The following is a 17,856-nucleotide window of genomic DNA, read 5'->3' as shown; positions in this document are numbered from 1 at the left end:
TAGTACTTATATTACACATTTACACGCGACTCCCCCGATTGTTAATCGTATATAATAATGATAATTATAATAATAATACAACAATAAATTTACGACGAGAATCTCAGGTGATATGCACGTCGTATAAGTTTTGTGGGAAAATTGAAATTTCAAACGCACGTCATAATATTATGGTCGGAAATCCCGTCGAACTGTTCGCAAAGTTCGCGGCCGCTGTGAAACGTGTCGAACATTTTCGTTGTAATCCACGAAAGCTCAACTAAAGTTTTTTACAACGAAGACGATTACGACGAAACCGACGATGGATGACCGACGAGCGCGTATAATATATTATTATTGTACATATAATATTACTGTATAGCCAAAACCCGTCAATGACGACCGCTGCGGCCTCGCATACCTACCGAACCGTTACGTTAACCCGTTACACACTGAACTATGCGACGTTGCCGGATGACCCGCAGTTATGCCGGGGACCGTGATCGGGGGAAAAATAAAAAATATTTCCAAAATCATCATCACTCGTTATAATTAGTATCGTTATTATTTTTTTTTCTCCCTCGGGGGCTATTCGTGTCGGTTCGTGTTGTACCTGTATACGCACACCGTATATAATATATAATAACTGCACGGGATCGTGTTATTATAATATTTTATACTATATACCTATCACGATCGCCGAGTATATACGTAGGTGTGACGATAAACGATCGCGATTACGAACAAAAACAAAAGGAGAATAACAATATTATTGTAATATTATGAGAAGAATGCCGCGCAGCAGACTACCGCGCGAAGACTCACAGCCGGCGGTAAGCGTCGCGGGAGTCGTATAATAAATATTATAATACCTACACATGCGCTTAAAGGCGCCTAGTCGTTTTTTCTTATTCTTGCGGGGCAGGAAATTTGATTTCACGCACTTTCTGCTGGACGTGTTTCTCGGTTTTATTTTTCTCGCAAAGCTTTACTAATATTACTAATACTGCTTTCCTTGTACACTTCTTGGACCGTCTTCTCCGCAGGTTTATTGATGTAATGTTATAACTGTTGTCCTTCTCCCGGTTCCGATCTTTTATATTTTAATGAAATCTATTTCATAGTCCCGGCTTGTCATTTTCGACTAATCTATAATCTACTTGTTATCAATATGACCGTTGAGATATATTTTTGTCGTTTATTTTTTATCGCTTTCATATCACTTATATCATCAGTCGACGTAATAAATTATTACCTGTACTGCGGATTAAAAGTAGTGTATAATATAATATGTATAACTATGTACTATATTATATTAATATGATATACCTATATAACGATAAATCAATAAATGAACCAACTTAATTCGTTTTTATTCTTATAGTGCAAAAATTGATTTCAAATTACCTTTTAGATTAGTTCAATCACATGCTGTAGGTACGCTCATCAAACGAGCCTACATTTTTGTACGATACGTATCTTTTTATTGATTTATATATATATAATATTATAATTATAATGTTCATTAAACTTGCGCATACATACATATAATCCGTATTGTCATATTATTATATATTTACAAACATAATGTAAATACCTACGTATCTGTATACAAGATATTATGTGCGTGTGTGCGTGCGTGCGCTCGAAAACGCTAATCGCTACACGTATTCATATAATATAATAATAATATTATCATTACCGCCAGGCTTCGAGGACCGGTTCCACACCGCAGTTTCCCCGCAGTGAACATGAAAATAATATAATATATCATAATAATATATATATATTATTATGGTACAATATAATAATACACTTGGGACGCACACTCGCATATACACAGATTTAAAAATTGTATTTCGTGTAAGTACCTACCTACGGGATAGTCGTGTTACGTGTCCGCGAAAAAGACATCCAAAAGTCTCGGGTTTCGATTAGCATTCAACGCGCGCGCTTCGAGTTAAACGCGTCTGCAGACATAACGGAATTTTATGCCTGTTGCACAAGAGTGAGTTAAGACGAACGATACGTACACACAGTTCAACTAGGAAACTTGTAGAACGTATAATGTTAATCGTTGGTTAGGTTAGGTTAGGTTATAATATATTATAAATCAATGTTTTTTTTTTAATCTAATCGATCACCAAAATAATATAATACTTCGACATAATATTATTGATAAGTATGCGCTCAGAAGCTACAATAAGGGAATATTCCGAGCTATACACTATACATTAGTAATTGTGCTAACTGTAATTTAATATTACGTGCCTATTGATATGATATTGACTATCGACTTAAATAAGTTGTAATGAGTGTATATTATATAATATTCAGTTTTTATTTTATTTTTTTACGACTTGGATTATCACAATATCTTCTTGTAATGTATAGTGTATCCTATTTCGATTTAAACTCGAAATGTCTATTAAAATAATTTGTGTCAATCTACTTTATACATTAAATTAATCTGGTTAAAAATGAATTAACAATATTGTGTTTTTTTATCCAATTTTTGACCACGAACTTTAGGGATATTCACCTTTTCCACCAAATTGCGATGGTTTCGGGTCAAGGACTAATAATATATGTAATGGGTATATGCATTAGGTACAGGTTTAGTGATTTACATAACGATGAGCAAAACAAATTTCTCAGCTAGATGCCAACATGGCGAGATAATAACGAGTTTATAAATAGTAGGTACATACCGCATCTTTACACTGCAGGTATCGCGATTAACCATTTGGTCAGTACAAACACGCAATTATGTACATCTCTGCAGTCTTTTGATGAACATTGATTTAAAGAGATCAATTTTGTAACTGCCAACATAAGAGGTCCACAGATTTTACGTGTACCCTAATTAATACATAGCGTCATAGCTAAATAGGTTCATCATTTGGAGATCAAATATTAATTTTTAATTTTAAAAATTTTTCTTGTAAGAAAATGAATAAACCACTTGTTTTTAATAACGTGTGATTTAAATTACGCTTCATTTGAAAAAAAAAATGAATTAATGAATGTTTAAAATTGGGTTACATTGTACAATATTTATTCCTATATTTACTTTATTATGTTTATTTCGAATATAATACTAATTTACTAGATACTATAATACTACTAACTACTAATTACTATACTGATTTTACTAAACTAACGTTATAAAATGGTCCATCATTAGTTAAAATAATAAATAGAAGTAGAGTAAGTATAATTAATATATAAGTAGAGTAAGTGACTAATAATTTAACTTGTAAGTAGGTAGGTATCTATCTACAAAGTGCGTTCTACACAATGTAGACGGTCTGCTCGTTTATCGCGTGGGAGCTGAAAATTTCCGCGATGGTGTATTTTTATTTTTTATGCTAATTAAATTGTCACCTGAACGTACATTATTTGTTGTTATAACTGTGTCATGAGATAGTGATTATGCTCATCGTTATGAAATAATTTAAACTTCATCAAACATCTATGTCAATTTTTAACGGGAGATCAATATTTAGACAGACAATAATCAAAATTATTCGTCATCGTCACCGGTACACCTGCCAGCAGCACTGAAAATAGTTTAAACATAAAATATAAATAACCTACTAAGTAAGTACAACTGTATTATTGTCTAAGATACCGAACAGACTATTAGTATGCAAAAATAACTTTCACATAAGCAAAACAAAAAAAAAATTGGCTATTATAATGCTCTGAACCCTCTCACCAAATAATATATCATTATGTATAAAACATATATTATCAAACAATAAAAACATTCGATAAATCTTTGTCACAAACAATAGCAAGAACAATTAATTAATATCCCACGACTACAGCTGCTAATCAAACCGAATAGAATATTATAGTTTTCCAACAGTAAAATATTAAATAGCTAGGTGATTCACAATAATAGCATTACTTATTTTAAACGGTTGGTAAAAAATAAGACTATGAAGGTATTCTAGCATATTTGGCGTTTGCATAGTTGCATACAAATTTACAGGAAATACGAGAGAAACTTATAATTATATATTATTGTTTAATAGAGGCTAATGGGTAGAGGTTTTCTTGAAATGCTATACCATAGATAAACGAATACAAATAATTAACTGTAAATATCATTCAATAAACGTTATTATTGTGATTACAATCAGATGCGTTTAACGAAATGTACCCACGTCCAAACTACGTCTTGTGAGAAATGGCTTTGTTTTTTTTGGATGAAAATAAAAAATGTATATTATCATAAATTATAATACAAAATAAATCTAAATTATAAAATTGCAATAGATCAATGTCGACAGTAATCAAAATATTTTAGTAAAATAGATCTCTGTAAAAAAATAATTCAGTTCAACAGGTACTATCAATTATTAAAATATAGGTACGTCCTATTCCGAAAATAACCAAAAATAGTGTAGGCACATAATATATGCATATAAGAGACAAAAAGAAGGTACCTGTCCTCTTATTTTTCTGAAAAAGAACTATATAATATTATATAAATTATGTATTATTATTTATAAAGATTTTTGAGCTGTGACAAATTCTAATAAATCTGATGGATGGACTTAATATTTTATGGGAAACGTATAATTCACGGTAATCATAATTTTGATATAATTTTTATTACGCGTACGTAACTGTTTAATAATTAATGTTCGGTACGGAAAAAATTGTTAAAAAACCGTGTCATCACGGTGATGTATTACAAATGATTCTGTACGTGTTTCGCGGTGTTAAGCCGATCGAACGTCGCAGCGCTACACGTCGTCGTTTTGAATGACTGTCTGAATAACGACGCGTTATGAGGACAATTTTTCACGGCAAATCCGAGAATATTATATTCATACAATCCGAAAATATTACAGTTAAACACGCCCGGTGCGGTCATATCGTATTGTGGATATATCGTATTGACGCAAAACTCCGAAACGAGGACGTAATAAATAGGTACCTACACAAATAGGTAGTTATCTATCTAATACATACAATGTTGTTGCAGTTTTTCTTTTTTCTAGTATATTGTTCTGTAAACTATGCTCGGCGGCATAACCGAAACGATGGGCCTTAACGTCAAAAGCTCTATAATTCTGGATAAGTCGTAGAGAAGTTATTAAGCTATAGGTACATTCACACACAACAAATTTATGACGCATTATATTTTATCCCTAACCTAACAAAAAAAAAAAAAAAACAATTTCTTATAGCATTAATCTATATAGCCGTTATATCAGCACTGGGTGGACAGTAAAATAATAAACTAGTAAAACTACATATTATTATTATCATCAATAATATGACAACTATACTAAAACCGATTGCAGTATATAAGGTTTAAAATTTAAAAATATTTATCTATCTAATCGAGGTTTATATACCTATTTTATGTTACAAGGTTGATATGTTTAAATCACAATGTTTTAAACATTTGTTCTAAACGTTCTGTTAATTGTTTAAAACAAATAAAACATAATATGTTTACAACAGTGTAAAACCCAAGTGAATATTGTGGTTTTTTTATGGTATTGTTTTGTCGTAAGAATAATAATCTATTAAAATAAAATATCGAAAAAAATTGGTAGGTACCTACTTATTTCTAATATCTTATAATATAGCTACTATATTGAATACTTTGTATTCAAATTTTAAAATATAGCTAGTTTATTTGTATTATTTATACCAAATGAATTTTAGACAATTAAAAAAAAAATACAGAAATAAATTTTTAGGTACCTATATTTTATTCTAATATCCTATATAGACAGGAACTATAATATGCGAGTTATAGTGTACATATATAATTTGTAATAAATTCACAGATGGAAAAGATTTATATAATTCTGAAAAAAACTCTGTGCAATTGACAAACATTGTTAAATATATAGGTAGGTAATAATAATTACATATTTAATATTCCTTAAAATGATTACCAAAATATGCTCTAAACAAACAGTAAAACTACTAAAAATGTAGTTGAAATTATGTTATTTTAATAAGTCTATGTAAAGTAATATCTATTAAATTTGAATCTTTAAAATAAATAATTACAAATATTATGTACATAATTTCAACAAAACATAAGGTGTAATAATATATATATATTTTTTGATAATGTCAAGTTTTACTTTTATCCAATCTAAAAATCAAATGGACGGTTTGTTATTTGTTTAAATATAAAATCTTCGAAATAATCTAAAATACCTATGCATTAAAATTAGACATAACCTACAATTTGAGTGTTTGCCCTTAATATTTGAATACCAGAATACCTACAATAACTCTAAAATATAAATAATCATATCATAACGTAGTATTCCCATGTAAATTTTAGGTGTATTATGTAAATAGAAACGTGGTACACATTTTGGTGTTTTTCAGCTAGGTACCTATTTTTTTGACCAACCAATGAGGATGTACCTACCAACATATATTATACTATGTGCCATATTATAGTATTTTAATTCGACCCGTGCAGTCACACAATACTAATTACTGATCGACGTGTCTGCTATACGTTTAATATTATTATTATCATCATATTATTATATTTTATGATCCCTCAGTAGGTAGTCGTTGCTAACGCTCAGTACCGCGACTATATACCAGACAAGAGCGTAGAAGAGCTCCGGGAGTCCCGCGTTACGCTCTCATTACGTCTATCCGACCACATAATAAAATAAACTGGTTCTACTACGATAATAATTAATAATAATATAATAATATGTACACTATATACGCAGTATACCTACTAGTATACACCGAATCATATTTTGTGTATAATATACGCTCGCGGTTTCCCAGACACCCACCCGCACGGCTGTAATGTACTCACACGATGATGTGTGCGTGTACACCACATGCATAATATTATTTTTCGGTCGTTAATTGGATCACATCGGTGCCGAATAACATACGCGTGCCGCGTGAAATTAGGTGACCAACAGGCAAAACCAGCATATAGGTACCTATTAGGTATAGGTGTACAGCCGTCGACGTTCGATCGTCCGTAAACGATGACCCAAATGTTGGTGACAGAATGCTTACCTAACAATATTATATAGGTGCAGGTACAATTATAATTGCAGACGAAATAATAACAATATGAGTTATTATATTGCGCGGCCTCTCGCTGTTGAAATATTCCGCGAAATAATATTTTCGATCGCCGATTCGCCACGACCTGCAGCATCACTATAAAAAGCGTTACATGATTTTCGCACCTAATAAAATACTCGTCATCTCGTCCGGTTGTCGCCTATATTATATAATTTGACAATAGCGGGCTGTAGCAAATCGATAAACTATTAGATAACCCGAATGGTATATCTCACGACTTGTAGAATATGTAGTCGACCATCGTGACGTCGATAGGTAGTAATTATTATACGTGGTCAAGTTAAATAAATAATATTACCATCATCTTTTTATGTGTATAGTTTATTGATCACAAATATGATAAAAAAAAAATTGTTGACCTTTTTTCCTGATTTTAAATTGTCCGGTTAAAACATAATGGAGATTATAATATAGCTAACTAAGTATTAACACTAATGATTAATAAACAATTTAGACTTATAATAAGTAAAGAAATCAACTGATAGGAACGTGTGGACGACCATTTGAATTGGTTTTATGTCAGATATAGGCAATCGTAATTGAGTATTAGACGTAGTAATTGATAATAATATTATATTACTATATTATAGTGTTGAACATTTGTAGACATTATAACGTATTACTGATTTTTACGGAGCATAGGAAATAACACCCAATGGAGCTGGTAAAGCTTTGTTGCAGTTTAGTAGATATTATTATAATATTATGTGGCTACTGCGGGTCGGCCTTTTGTTTGGTTTAACTCCGAGGTATTTGACTGACAGTTGCCAAAGTGTGGACTCCGACATAATAATACAATACGCCATATAGCGATATATCTATCTGCAAATCATCTATTCATCTGACACACTGCTGCAGCGTTCAGAGCAAGACTCCCAGAAGGCCAGAAACCTATTGGAATTTAAACTGCATGAAATTAGACATGGAACTAAGATAACATAATATTTTATTTCTCTGTTGTTCGTTGTAGGTATGATTGTTATTCATATTTACCGAGACAGTCATGCATTCGACGAAAGACTAGTAACTACGCTGGCGTATATACCTATATATTATAATATAATACTATAATAAACGTTATTTGACTAGGTATTATGTATACACAGTATACTGTATTATAATATAATGGCGGGAAATCGATTTTTTTTTCTTTCGTTTTGTGCGTTTATTTCGGTTTCCTGTCAAATCGCATTGTTTTTTTTTTGTTTTGTTTTTTTTACGCTCCAAAACAGTTATTTCGAGGGGTTGTTGTCTTTGACGGTCGTGAATTCAAATCGCCAATCGTTTTTCCAATTAGTTACCATGATCGATTTACATTTCGATCATCGACGGACGTATACCTATACTTTTATTCTTACTCTGGGAAACATTTCGCGAACAAAACAACTGAACGAAGTAACACAAGGTCGCAATTTGTCTTCCGTCACATAACGCTGTTTTTTATCCACTTTATAGTTATTGCCACAGTATTACGATGATTTGCATTTGCCGTTTACCAGTGTGCATTTCTTTTGTACGAAAGGGCAAAGAACTTTTGATTTCTCTTCGGCATAATTAATATCAAAGCAGACTATTATAATAGACGATTAATAATACCATATATTGTCACTCGTCTTTGTTCTTTAGATACCCACCGAGTGTATAATTAATATAAAAAAATGCGTAATATATAATATAACGTCTCGAAAGTATTCTAAACCGAATATTATATAACCATTTTAAAGGGAAGTATAACTGTCGTCTTAAAGGTTAAGATTCCATACGTGGTGAATATCAACTATATCGGAGTCCATGATTAGAGATAATATTAGAAATTTAGTACGAGTTTAAGTGTAAAATAGAATGTGGAAAATTGTTATGACTACAAAAAACACTAATTCTCTTTCGATATGTCTTCGAAATGTATAATTTGTAACTTGCAGTTTTGTTCTACATTAATTGTAATCAATAAAACAAGAACGACTTGTTACTTGAACAAGAAATATCAATCCCCAACAAAAACATAACCGTGAAAAAATGCCAAGTTCCAAACTCCCTACCAAAAAAGTTGGCCTATCAAAGTAGTGAAATCTACATTGTGGCCAAGTCTGCTATTTTTTAATTCATAACCTCACTGCACTCCTACATTAAAGAGCAACACTCCTCTTTTATTTTTATTGTTTAACACTTGGCCAGTTTTTGAATGAGGCATAAACTAGACTTGGCCGCAATGTAGAAACCACTACTATGATTCGCTGTCTTTTTTGAGAAAAAATCTGAACCTTTAACTTTTTTCCGAGTTCTTATCTCCCCATCACCTAAGTAAGTCATAAGTGCGAGTACATTCAATAATGATGTTTTATGCCAGTTTCTGAACGAGGCATAAACTAGACTTGCCCGCAATGTAGATACCACTACTATGATTCACTGTCTTTTTTTGAGAAGAAATCTAAACGTTTTTCTTATTTCTGAGTTCTCTTATCCCCACCACCCACGTAAGTCATAAGTGAGTGCATTCGATAATGATGATTTATGCCTCTTAAGAGGAAACAGAGATATATATGTTAGAAAAACTGGGCGAATTGGTTCGTGTAAAGATACACTGGTATTGCTGGAACTTGGCCTGGCGCACTTCCGTGCGCTCAGATACTTACTGAAAAATTCTGCACATATTAAAATGATATGTGATTTTAATAACCCACCTGTCCGAACTCAACTATTGTCTATTACAGTACCTACTACCTGGTACCTGCAACTAAAATTAATTTTGTACGAATTTATAATTACTTACTACCAATGCCACCGATGGATAAAATTTGTTAGTGCAAATACTCAATAACGTTAGTTGTTACAAAATTTTTGCTTACAATAATTGTGGTTTCTATATTCTAAAAATTAGTTATTTTTGTAACACAATTTCAACCGGTATATTTTCGCAATTAAATATAATTGTTAATATATTAGTATATTAAACAATAGAGTATATAACGATGTTTATGATCTTGATGATGCTAGTACAGTTATACATACAATTAGTATTCTCAAGATCTTTGTACCAAAGTAAATTCTGCTGTTACATTCACTTATTGATTCTAATGAGCATTTAAATTTACAACAAGTGTACCTATATTGTAATATTAATCAAAACATTTAACATTTATTTAAGAATATTGCCACAGAATAGAATAATATTGCTAGTCGCTAATGGCACCCATATAATATATTAATGATTCTGTACAGTTAATATAATAACATATTTTTTCAATGATAAATTGATATTTAATCAGGTTCAAACGAGTGAATATTTTATGTAAATTTGTGACTTTGAATATATTCAGACGCACAGCAAAATATGTACATTTTATTGGCTTACAAAAATTATCTTACGTTTTCAATGTTGTCCAAATCACGGTTATCTACTCAGGTTGGAACACGTCGTATATGATAATAACAAACAATAACCCAGTTTCGTGTTCAGCGCTAGCCGTATGTTCCCCGCATATTAACTATTAATTAAGCTTTTTATTGCTATGTAGTCTGCAAGGACACCAAATCAAATTATATTTTTTTTATCTAGTTATTAATTATTAGTTTTTTAAATTTGTACAGATTGCAAGAATCTTATATTGATCTATCACTTAATAAAATTATGAGCGGATTATGATTATTTGGAATTTCATACATTTTGATTGTTATGCAGTTTGAATATTATAATAACAGTATTATTACGGACAGCTGGATTTTTCTTATTGATGTATATTTCACAAGGGATCATTTAAAATATGTACTTGTTTTTCTGGCCAACATTCAATTAGAGCAGCGTTTCTCAACCAGTGGTATGCGGAAAGTACGCTAAGAAAATACACTACAATAAACTGCTACAGTAAATTTAAAAAACCCTAAACTTCTATGATATTGAAATTAAATGTGATACATATATACAATTTCGGTATTCACATAATTGTTAGTTAGAATACATATAACTATTAATTGTCAATTATTCAAAGTCAGCGAACTGCAAACGAATTGGCGTAATAAGTATACCTAATTATATAAGGCGTATTACCCATATTATCTTCTTTCTGCAGCTACTGCAACTAGAGAATCGTTTTGAACGGTAAACATTGGCGAAAATGTCTAGTAAATATAATAATAATAACAATCATGGCAGATATTGCATCATCATCGCGCGCGTGCATACACACACCACGCACATACAGTTAGACATGTCCGAAATCACAAATCGACGGAAAGTAATAATATTATACTTGTACCGTAATGTCGTAGTCGTTACGACAAAGTCACAAAGACGTCGAAAGACATCACTGCGTGAGTGTGTTCCTATATTTTATTATTATTTATTGTATACGGAGCGACGGAGACACGATGCGATGACGGTCATCATGTACAGACGAATAGTATATTAGTGTACACAATATAAAAGTATTATATAAATTGTATAGGTGGGAAACGTGAGAGAATCGCACCGCAGCTCTGTTACGGCTACGGTCTACGGCTGTCAGACCGGACACATCGGGTCTCTCCGTCACCAATATAATGTATAACAATACTTAACGAAAATAATAACAATATAGGTAATATCGGCTTGGTCGTCGTCGCCGTCTCGTCACTCGTCGCACAATAATAATATCTCTTTGGCCGACAAGTCGTCCGCCGGTTCAACGACACGCGGGTGTCCGCGCCCGGGCAAACGTACCTGGCTGTACCCAATACCGTCGCAAAACGAAAAGTAGATATTATTATTGAAGGAAATGCAATTACGGGCGCCACGCAGTATATACGGTCATCGCATCATCATCATTGTTCCGCCGCCTTTTCCGACCATTGTCCGTACTTACACGTGTCGTCTTAGTATATTATTATGTGCATAGGTCTATGTCCGAATATACCTAACACATTATCGTGTTAGTCGCGTGCAATAGGAATTCCCATGCTGGTCGTAATCTGCCGTGTAATACTATAGCCAATAGGTACACTAGATAATATTATAATATAATATTGTCATGCTGGAGCAGTGTCCACGCACTGACGCACTAACCAATCATATGCTGCAGTAACATAATGTCCAAGTGACTGCACGATGTTTTTTATTTCCAAATGCCTACACAAGTTTTTACTCGATTCGAGGTTTGGAAGATTTAGATACTTCTAAACACTACATTTTTAAAATAAAAAAATGTTATTTTAAGGTTTTTGAGTGGACGGAATATCAAACGAATAACTTTTTATTTATGATTTTAAGTTTTGACGACTGACGAGTCGAGTGAATTGACAACGGGCATATATAGGCATAATGCATATAGCTACCCCATCTGCAACGACGTGGTCCATTATATTCCACCCACCATATATAACTATAAATAATAATGTATTATAATAAAATAAAAACTATTTGTTCAACCTATTTGATATTCATTTTTAGAAATGTACACTGGCCATAATAAAAACCTATAAGAATAATACTGTATATTACTACGTTTTTAAAAATGAATAATTATGATCTGTATTATATTATAAAAAAAGGACAGAAAGTAATTTTGATTATAATATGGTAAATACTATAACGACGAGAAGTACAGAATTTTAAATCCCCCAGTATATACTGCCACAATAAAGATTAATTTATAGGATCTCTAGGTTTTTGACGTCCCTGCAAGGGATATCAGGAATTGTGTGCGAGAATTTATGTTATGAAATGTATTAGTCATGTAATTAACATATTATATTACATATATTGAAAACACGAAAAATCGACTGACACAACAAAAATAACATGCATCACGCTTTGCAGTTTTGCGCATCGCACGAGGTATATAGGTAGGTACATCAGAATGGTGTAGGCAAGCCATACATTAACGTCGTCGGCAACAATATTATAATTTATAATAATATTATACGCACGGCGGCGGCGGCAGCGGCGGTGGAAGTGATTGTTCTTGCACGAACCGAGTCGATATATATGCGGCCGGATATCGGCAAACACACGAATATCGTACGATAAAATATATAATACAATATTAGATCGCGGGTACCCGACCACCGTTATATACAGTCGCACCCGTCGTGATAATAATATTAAATTATACTATGCTGTGGTATGTGGTGATAGTCCCGCAACCACTTCGTGTCGGTCATTGCAGTTTGTATATTATCAACATAATATTATTGTCGCCGCCGCTCGAAGTCGGTCCAAGACGCGATGACGTTACGTATTTTGCAGCCAGTCCGGTGCATGTGTGTAAATTAGTAGAGATTATATTTTATTCGGACATCAGAAATATTATAATATTCTATAGACTTGAGATCGTAAAAAAAATATAGAGGAAATACAGGCCACCCGAGACGAGTGCCCCTAAAACCTATTCTGTCGAATCTGGCGAAACTGCAGGTAGGTAACATACTTACTTATATAGTAACATAATTAGTCGTTGAAGTTTTTGATATTTTTCTCACTTTGTACTGCAGCGTACGGTTGAGCGACTATTGTTTACTGGTATATATGTATATATATGAACGCAACACCAAGCTGCGTAGGGCAGGGAAAAAGAAAGTATGCTTAAAGTCATAAATTCCTCTTTCTACCTATAATATAGTATTTATATATATTATTATTATTATGCGTGACAAGTGCATGGATTTATGACTGTTGACTATATATATATATAAATATATAAAATATATTATTTATAAATATAATATATACCTACAATACTACCAGGGAGACTGGTGCACTTGGTCAGCGTTGCGCGCAATAAGATCTAATTACGATGAATTATTATTTTTCCCATAATATATTCTTGTTGTTTATTGAAATGAGGATGAAAGTCACATTTATTTTTTTTATTTGGTTGCTATTAGGCCGTTTCACGGTGAATTATGATATAGTCTGTCCATGTTGTTCCGCTTAAAATATTTAATGACTATTTTATAAGTATAGAAAACGAATAAAAACCATTGTAGTATATACCACATATATACTGAGTATCACTAACCAATAAATAATAATAATATTTATTTATTGGAAATATAATACTTATTTTGTTTGTGAATCAAAACATAGATATGACGATACTGCAGTTCTTGTACTATGTAGAACTGTAAAACATTCTATTCATAAGACACGCACACACGAACATTTGAATACCGAAAAAATATGCACACGACAGCTAGAAAAAACGCGAAAATTTTCATTTACATTTTATTCACGGTTATTTTACAATTAACTCTAATATCGATATGTAGATAGGTACGTCCCCATTTGTAAAAAAAAAATACAAGTATTGTAAAATGAATATGAATGGAATAATGCATGTTATACACAGAAATGTTCATAATTTTAATATTACCGTGTACTGCCTTATAAATAAAGAATACATACATTTACGATTTACATGATTAAAAATATATCAACCAGGCCAACACTACCTAAATACCTAAAGAATTTTTTCTTATCAATTACAACTCACTGTTAATTAATGTTTTCATGTTAGATACACAAGATGTGCAATAATACCTACCTAGATGTTTTCGAAAATAGGATATAATACATTAATATGTGCAATGCGTTGGTATACTTATTAGTTATTACTTTCGTATTTTTATTTTTAACATTTATATATTTACTTATTTTTAATTACAAATAAAAAAACTATTGAATGTGACGGTTGATTTACCATTGAAAGGTCAATGGACGAAATAAACGTTTACTGAATTAATTAATAGGTACCTACCTATACAATAAAAAATAGTTTTGTTAGGACTACGGATGACTGTATTTTGAAACTCGTAAAAACGGAAAAAAAACTGATTGCAATAATTCAGTGATGATTAGGTACTATTTAGTTGAATTACTGTACGAGTACGCTTAAATTTAATTACTAATTACTTAGTACTACATATCCTGACAATGTGGATACAGTTATTAATGAAAATATATGTATATACTTTGAGATGGATTAAACTTTTTCTGACATACGTATGTATACATTCCTAAAATGTTTAGCTTAGATTAAACTATTAAAGACAAGTCAACATATTTCAACGTTCTTATGATCAAAAATTAATTATCCTATTAATTAATGTTAAAAAAAAAAAATGAACTGTAAACATACATTTTTTGATTGAATTTCCACGGTTTTTTTTCATAGCTTAAAATAATATTATTTTATAATATATTTATGTGTTTTTTTTTTTATTTATACCTACTCAAATTATTTAAAGTCATAATATATATAATATAGTGTGCATAATATGTATAACAACCAATATTTACGTACCATTATAAACTCACTTTATATATAATAATTTTAATTTAGTCTATACTTTTCCAGTTATTTTTTGTCCATATTTATATTAAGAGATCGATTTTTTGCCGGAACAATTAATGAAATGAGTTTTTTTCTACAAAGCCTATACTATCGTACACAAAACCCAATAATTACAACGATTTCACGATTGATTACCGCGAAAACATTATGGATAATATAACGCACAGTCATTATTATTACATGTTGGCCAATCTATATTCCATATTATAATATATTACGTTGGTTTTCGGCCGATACTGTAGGTATATACATAATATTTATTATGTATAAGTAAATGGTAATATTATATAGACTATAAAACTATCCCGTAGTCCCGTCCGCCGATATTATCAAGGAACAAACTATTGTAAAAATAAAAAACTTTTTGAATTACCGATAAAAATCACGTTACTATTATATTATCTCGGTTCAGTCATATTATTTGCCTAATAGTTAATACAAGCCTGTTGTTAGTTAATATATATTTTATTTTATAATTGTTTACGAAAAGTACCTAATTAGTTACCGAAATCTTTCAGACATCTTAAGGATTTGCAGATGTATATTTTTCATTCGGTCACTTTAAACCATTCGATCGATTGGGGACTTTACTATGGTGCAATTACTTTGCTTACCACCAAATCTATGACCAAGCAAGTAGCTGTACATATATGGCTGTATACATTCTGATCGCAAATACGACTTCCTGATTTTATAAATGAATATTCAGGTTAAAGTAAAAAATAAAATACAAATTCTGATAGTTTCCCTGATTCTTTACATAAATATTGTAATAAAATCATTCGACGAAAGCGATACTCTCGTTCACGTTTATTACACGTCATCCAATGTTCAAGTTTCATGTGCAAGTATAGATATATATATAAAGAGGTACAGCCACAAGACCTCGACCGAATGACGGAGACGGCAGTCCGTTCTAGACGGCGGCACTCGGTCGCTCGAAGGACGTTACGTAAACATCGAAATCGTATTATAAGACAAATAATGTATATACGTACAAACCCCACGCTGGAGAGTTCCGTATGAGCGCATGGAAATTTTGATGACGATCGTTGTACACGCACACAGTATAATATTATTATTGTATCCGACAGAATTCACTTTCTCTTGTGTCGTAGAGAACAAAAGGTACAGGTCACGGTCCTTTTGGTAATATAATAATAATATTATTTATTATGCACGTACGAACGACCATCGACGTCGTCGGCGGTGCGAGCGGCGGCCATTGGCGTTTTGACCGTAGTACAACACCGGAAACCGATGTACCGGATTCTGGTGTTCTACCGCCGCCGCATCGATCGTCGTCGCGTTTTTCATAAAAATTCTCCGCGCGTTCGTTGACACGTCGTCTTCTCACTCGGTGTATAATTTTTTTGTTTTGCACATATATGCACTGCACACTCACACTCACACACACACACGCTCACGCAGATTTAAAAAACCCAACTACCAAGACAGGCTGTGTTTCCTCGAATCCGTGTCTGTGTCGTTAAACGAACTGTTTAAGCCTCTACACATAATATTATCATCCTTACGACCATAACTATAACATAGGTATACGACTATATAGATACATATAGGTGGTCAGCTATATTACATGATAAAAGACGCTCTTTCGCCCAATACGCACGCGCGTTATTGTAATAAAAAAAATATACGTATCGATTTTCTCACGCAGTAACTGTATAGACGTATACTACATTATATGTATAATATATTATTATCGCATGGCTGTTATATGTGCGTACTTAGGTACATTGTTATGCAACGTAGGTCCAAATCACTGATTATTATTCGGTTTCTCCCGTCACCCGTCACCGCGTTTAATCAATTTCGTACACCATATAATATTTATATCATACGCATATGAGTAGGTATATAACAAACAATATACTATAATATAATACACAATATTTTGACATATTTTATTATATGCACCTGCTTGGTCTAGCCTGACTAATAATATTATAATCTTTCCTTCGCTTTCGTTTTGAATGTTTTTATTTTGTGCGATTGATAAAAATAATATAGTCACTGCTCGTCGCACTAAGGAAGAACTTGGTTAAGGTACTAAAGTATGTTGTATCTAAAACCTATGTACATAAATGTTTAATATAAAATGGCATACATGTATATTACTCTATGTATGTATCCTCACTACGATTCTAATGTCTTCTTGTACACAAGTATATAATATAGTTATTAGTTAGCTAACTAAAAGAATATAATATTAAAAATATAAATAAATTGTGATATCTAATGAACACAACAGTTAAAAGTTATTATAATAGCTACAATATCTTCCATATATTAATAACATTTTGTGAAAATGTAATATTTAGTATTTGTAGTTTAGTACAGTTATGAGGTAAAATTCAGATTCTTAAATTTCGATCAAATATCATACAAGATCATTGGCGCAACTAGGGGGGTG

The 17,856-nt window shown here is 31.8% G+C and overlaps 1 protein-coding gene across 1 annotated transcript in view; it reads right to left on the bottom strand.

The window, feature by feature from the left end:
• The window catches only part of LOC100575509, a 37,608-nt gene that overhangs the window by 18,303 nt on the left and 1,449 nt on the right, over window positions 1-17,856 (bottom strand). The gene's annotated exons all lie outside the window — the stretch shown is intronic.

The sequence above is a fragment of the Acyrthosiphon pisum genome, chromosome A2 (genome assembly GCF_005508785.2).
Source record: "Acyrthosiphon pisum isolate AL4f chromosome A2, pea_aphid_22Mar2018_4r6ur, whole genome shotgun sequence".
Lineage (NCBI taxonomy): Eukaryota > Metazoa > Arthropoda > Insecta > Hemiptera > Aphididae > Acyrthosiphon > Acyrthosiphon pisum.
Note: the sequence above shows the minus strand (reverse complement) of the source record. Positions and strands in the feature narration are given on the sequence as shown.